This window comes from Hevea brasiliensis, chromosome 2, assembly GCF_030052815.1.
Source record: "Hevea brasiliensis isolate MT/VB/25A 57/8 chromosome 2, ASM3005281v1, whole genome shotgun sequence".
Taxonomy (NCBI): domain Eukaryota; kingdom Viridiplantae; phylum Streptophyta; class Magnoliopsida; order Malpighiales; family Euphorbiaceae; genus Hevea; species Hevea brasiliensis.
In genome coordinates this window covers 64,387,584-64,393,333 of record NC_079494.1, presented here as the reverse complement: position 1 = coordinate 64,393,333, position 5,750 = coordinate 64,387,584, and the positions used below count along the sequence as shown (strand labels likewise).

General features: G+C 33.3%; 1 non-coding gene across 1 annotated transcript; it reads right to left on the bottom strand.

The window, feature by feature from the left end:
• Positions 1–5,261: 5,261 nt before the first annotated feature.
• On the bottom strand, positions 5,262–5,367 carry LOC131178158 (small nucleolar RNA R71). Its single transcript, XR_009147286.1, has one exon. It is a non-coding gene; the product is annotated as a small nucleolar RNA R71 (small nucleolar RNA).
• Between the last annotated feature and the right edge of the window lie 383 nt (positions 5,368–5,750).

Below are 5,750 nucleotides of genomic sequence, written 5' to 3'. Positions count from 1 at the left end.
TGAAATTCCTTTAATTGCTTATGTGGATCCTCACCTGAAAGACCATGAAACTTACGTAATAAATGGATTAGTCTAGATTTTAACTCAAAAGCAATATTTAAAGCAGGGTATTGAATACACAAAGGTTATTGGTTTAGATCAGGAGTAGCCAACTCTTTCAAAGTCCTAGCAGCCTAGTTTCATTTTTGGAATCTGAATCCGAATCCGAACTTAATTCCCTTGGAGATTGGACTCCTTCAGATGTACTCGGAATCTGCCTAGCTTGCTTAGCCAATTTTCTCAATGGTTTAGCTGTTTTTTTCTACTTCTGGATCAAAGAGCAACTCATCAGATTGAGAAGTTCTTGTCATAAAAAAAAATCAAAGTATAAACAAAAAAATGCCTCAAAACCCTAGAAAACGATGGAATTTGGCCTCAAGAGGGCGAGGCCAAGGAATCCTTTGGATTGATTGGCCTTGATCAGAACGTCATTTCCTTCAAAACAAGTATAGAGTGCCCTCCTAATTCAACAAAAATTCTGTCGATGAATAGTAACACCATAATTTTCACCGAAAACCTGAAAATAGTAGCACTTTACAAATAAAGGCTATATTAGAATATCCTAACACTAAAAACACGAAATCTAGGTCAAACCCTAGAGACTGAATTACTAAAATTCGTGCACTTGTGTAATAGAAAAAAACAAAGGTTGGGGAGGGGGGGTTGTAACACTAAATCAAAAGAAATTAAGTTCAGAAATTAAAAAACTAAATTTAGATATGAAACTCTCAATTTAAACAAACTTCAGTCCAAGGTAATTTGCATTCCAATGCATGACTCGATCATAGACAAAAGAAATTCAATTATTTCTTATTAAATACTTAACGTAGATTTACCAAATAGCGAGGTAAAACCCATAACTTCCCTATACTCATTAATTCAAGCCTAGCACTCTTTTAGAGTCTAATTATTAACTGAATTGGTATTAAGCAATCCTCATCAAATTAATAACTGCTTTAAGAACAGGAAGTAGTTAAGCTGAACAACGATTTATAAGAATAAATCATTTAATTCATCCTATTGTTTCCTCAGGTTATTATCGAAAACTTGGATCATAATCAATAAAGCCTAATTGCTACTCACATTCAATCTTACACAATAATTACGGATTATGAAGATGAACTAGCAATTGATCACATCAAACAATTAACTAATAGGCCATTTTAGCAAATCATTCAATAGATAAAAAATAATAAAATAAGAAACAATAGATATTTAAAAAGGCATAATTTAAATTAAGAACCTAATTGCACAAATCATGCATAAGAACAAGAATCCCTTGGATTGAATTTAAAAACTTAGCCGCTAATGTTCATGGCTTACAAAAGAAAAATAAAATAGAGGAATCTAAAATTATGGACATGAATAGAGAATGAAGATGCAATGAAGTTATCGAAGGTCTAAATGAATGTGTCTTCACTGCTGCTAAAGATGGTCTTTATAATTAAAAACCTAATCTCAAAGATAAGAACCAAACTTGGAAAATTTTTAAAATTCAAAAAGACAGATTCTTTGCTCTACAATCACGGCCAATTTTCAGCCACTTCCCTTGTGATTTTGCCTTTGACTTCTTCAGGAAAATTGTAGCCTTACTTCTTAGCTTTCCAACGGGTACTCATTTGCCTAAATCAGAGGACTACTACCCAAGTTATGGGCTGAAAATCGAAACAGGTTCTATCAGGCGATCTAGCCCATAATGATGACTGTTGTTGTTTTTGACAATTAAAACGGCCTTATCTCATTTCTAGCCCTTCATAAAAATTGTATAGGTGGTTCTTAAGGTTAAATTGGGCTTAGGTTTGCTTCATTTGGACCTCCAGAGCTCCAGATATAAAATAATTCCCAAAACTAGTCGTGACACATCAAGTGTGGGCTTTTGTAATAGATCCATAGCTAATTTTGACAAACTTAGAGACTAATTTGGGCTTTGGTCCCTCTTTGTTATTTGTAGTGCTCTGACTTAGCTTTTTAATGAATTAAACAACATTAGATTTGGAGGCCCACAACTTTAGAAACACCTAAAAAAAATACAGCAAATGTCAAATTAATGCAAATGCTGAAAATTTCCCCATTTAACATAATTATTCCAATAACTCTCTAAAAATATACCTAATTGATTATTATACTTTAATCAATTGAATTAGGCATAAAAATACACTAGAAACATTAAATGTGATGAGAGTAAAATTAATAAATTATGTACTTTTCAGATAACAATTTATAATACCTGCATAGGAAATAAGTTAGCAGAATAAATTCAGGTAATTTTGAATTATACTACTAGCGTGACAATATCTATACACCTATCAAAGTAGGAAGGTGTTTATAATATCCTGGCAGTATGATTCAAAATTACCCTCATATTAGAAAAAATCTAAAGATATAAACAGAGTAAGGTGAAAGCAAGTACGTCCCTTTTTGTCCTGAGATAGGGGAACCGTAACACCGGGTAGGTACTATCTAATTGGATGGTCCTACCCTCAAGGATGGTTTACTATAGGTTTCAACTAATATGACGGTTTAGCTCAAGGTCTAATTTTCTAAAGCCACTAGTCCCCAAATTATCCCTACTGTAAATAGTAGAGCCTCATTTCACCATTATGATACTAACGGGAAAAATCCATGAGTATCACAATAAGTGATAAGTGCATAATTTATAATTTTACTCCTATCACATTTAGTGTTTCTAGTATGTTTTTATGCATAATTCAGTTGACTAAAGTATATTTATCATTTAGGCATATTTTTAGATAGTTATGGAATAATTGTGTTAAAAGGAGAAATTTTCAGCATTTGACATTTACTGTATTTTTTAAGTGTTTCTAAAGTTGTAGGTCTCCAATTTGATTGTTGTTTCTAAAGTTGTGGGTCCCCTAATTAATTGCTGTTCAATCCATTGAAAAGCTAAGATAGAGCACTTCTAATGATAAAGAGGGACCAAAGCCCATATCAGTTTCCAAGGTTGACAAAATGAGCTATGGATTTATTGCAAAAGCCCACACTTGATTGTCACAACCAGTTTCAGTATTTATTTTGTATCTGGAGTTCCAAAGGTCCAAATAAAGTAAGCCCAAGCCCAATTGGACCTTAAGAGCCACCTCTACAACTTCTATGAAGGGCTTGAAGCAAGATAAGGTCATTTTAATTGTCAAAAATGGCAATGAAGTTGTCACTATGGGCTGGACCGTCTGTCTGAACTAGTCCCAGTTTTTGAGCCATAACTTGGGCTATAGACCTCAGATTTAGGCAAATGAGTACCCGTTGGAAAGCTAAGAAATAGGGTTACAACTTTCCTGAAGAGGGCAGAGACAGATTCGGAAAGGAAGTCACTGAAAATTGGCCTTGATTTTAGAGATGTGAATGCAGGCTGAAAATCTCTCTTAAATTTCAAAACTTTTCCTAGTTTGGTTCCTATCTTTGGGATTAGGTTTTTTATTATAAATATGTCTTTGGGAAGCAGCTAAAACACATCCAATTCAGACCTTCATTCTCCATAGAAGACCTTCACTCTCCATTCTCTTTTTAGATTTCTTCTTTATTTTTCTTTATTTTTCTGTAAGCCATGAACATTAGTGGCTAAGTTTTTAATTCAGTTCAAGAGATTCTAGTTCTTATGCATGAATTGTGAGACCAGGTTCTTAATTTAATTTATGTCTTTTTGAATATCTATTATTTTGTGATTTCATTATCTTTGATCTATCGAATGATTTGCTAAAAAGGCCTATTAGTTAATTGTTTGATGTGATCAATTGCTAGTTCATCTTTATAATCCGTAATTGTTGTGTAAGATTGAACATGAGTAGCAATTAGGTTTTATTGATTATGATTCAAGTTTTTTATAGTAACCTAAGGAAACAATATGGTGAATTAAATGATTTATGCTTTATAAATTGTTGTTCAGCTTAACTACTTCCTATTCTTAAAGCAGTTATTAATTTGATGAGAATTGCTTAATACCAATTCAGTTAATAATTAGAGTCAATAAGAGTGTTGGGCTCGAATTGATGAGTATAGGGAAGTCAGGGGTTTACCTCGCTATTTGATAAATCTATGTTAAGTATTCAATAAGATATAATTGTGTTTCTTTTGTCTATGATCAAATCAATGCATTGGAATGTGAATTACCTTGGACTGAAGTTTGTTCAATTTGAGAGCTTCATATTTAATTTTAGTTCTTAATTTCTGATTTCTAATTTCTTCTTTGGACTGTGAATTACCCCCCCCCCCCCAACCTTTATCTCTTTTTCCATTACATAAGTGCATGAAATTTTAGTAGTTCAGTCTTTAGGGTTTGACCTGGATTTACCACTTACTGCACAAAATATTTTATAGCTAGTAATTTCAGTTAATTTAATTTCTGGTGGAATCGATAACCATCAAGAATTTTGGCACCGTTGTCGAGGACTGAAGTTTATTGGATTTCATGTTTTTAGTGTTAGGATGTTCTGTTATAACCTTTGTTTGTGAAGTGTTGCTGTTTCAGGTTTTCAAAAAAAAAAAAATACGGTGTTACTATTCACCGACAGATTTTTTAGTTGAATTAGGAGGGTTGCTCATACCTATTTTGAAGGAAATGATGTTCTTGTCAAGACCAAAGGCCCCACCCTATTGAGGCCAAATTCCATCATTTTCTAGGGTTTTGAGGCATTTTTCTGCTTTTACTTTGATTTCATTTTGTTTATGATAAGAACTTCTCAATCTGGTGAGTTGATCTTTGATCCAGAAGTAGAAAAAATAGCTAAACAGTTGACAAAATTGGCTAAGCAAGCTAGGCAGAATCCGAGTACATTTGAAGGAGTCCAATCTCTAAGGGAATTAAGTTCGGATTCGGATTCATATTCAAATTCTGAAAACAAAACCATGGCTGCTAGAACTTTGAAAGAGTTGGCTACTCCTGATCTAAACCAACAGTCTTTGTGTATTCAATATCCTGCTTTAAATGTTGCTTTTGAGTTAAAATATGGACTAATCCATTTGTTGCCTAAATTTCATGGTCTTGTAGGTAAGGATCCACATAAGCATATAAAGGAATTTCATGTTGTGTGTTCCAGCATGAAACCTCAAGGAGTTTCAGAGGATCAAATCAAGCTTCGAGCTTTTCTTTTCTCACTGGAAGGCACTGCTAAGGATTGGTTGTATTACCTTCCTTCTGGATCTGTCAACTCATGGAATGGGATGAAGTAGATATTTTTGGAGAAGTATTTTCCTGCTTCCTGTGCTGCAACATAAGAAAAGAAATTTGTGGAATCCGGCAGTATAATGGAGAGAGTTTGTATGAGTATTGGAGCGATTTAAGAAGCTGTGTGCAAGCTGTCTCCATCATCAAATAAGTGAGCAGCTGTCACACCTTACCCTCCGTAAGGCATAACATGATCCTGTAGAATACCTAATGAACTATCGAACTTCACCTACCGATAACTCATTAAGTACCCTACAAGGGATTTTAAAATCATTTTCTTACTTTTTAGAAGTGGTGAGCATTTTCTAGTAGGTATTAAAACATTTAATTAGAGTTTGAAAACTAATTAAAATTTTTGTCTCTTTTTATTTGTCTGCAAATTTTAGAAAAATTTCAGCAGAGTGCCGTCTGTATTTTAATAAAACAGTTCTTCAAATACCTATAAAAAACACTTCCAATGATTTATTTCATCAACTCAACAATTGCCACATCATTTCTCAAACTCCAAAATTCAAATCAATAATTTCCAATT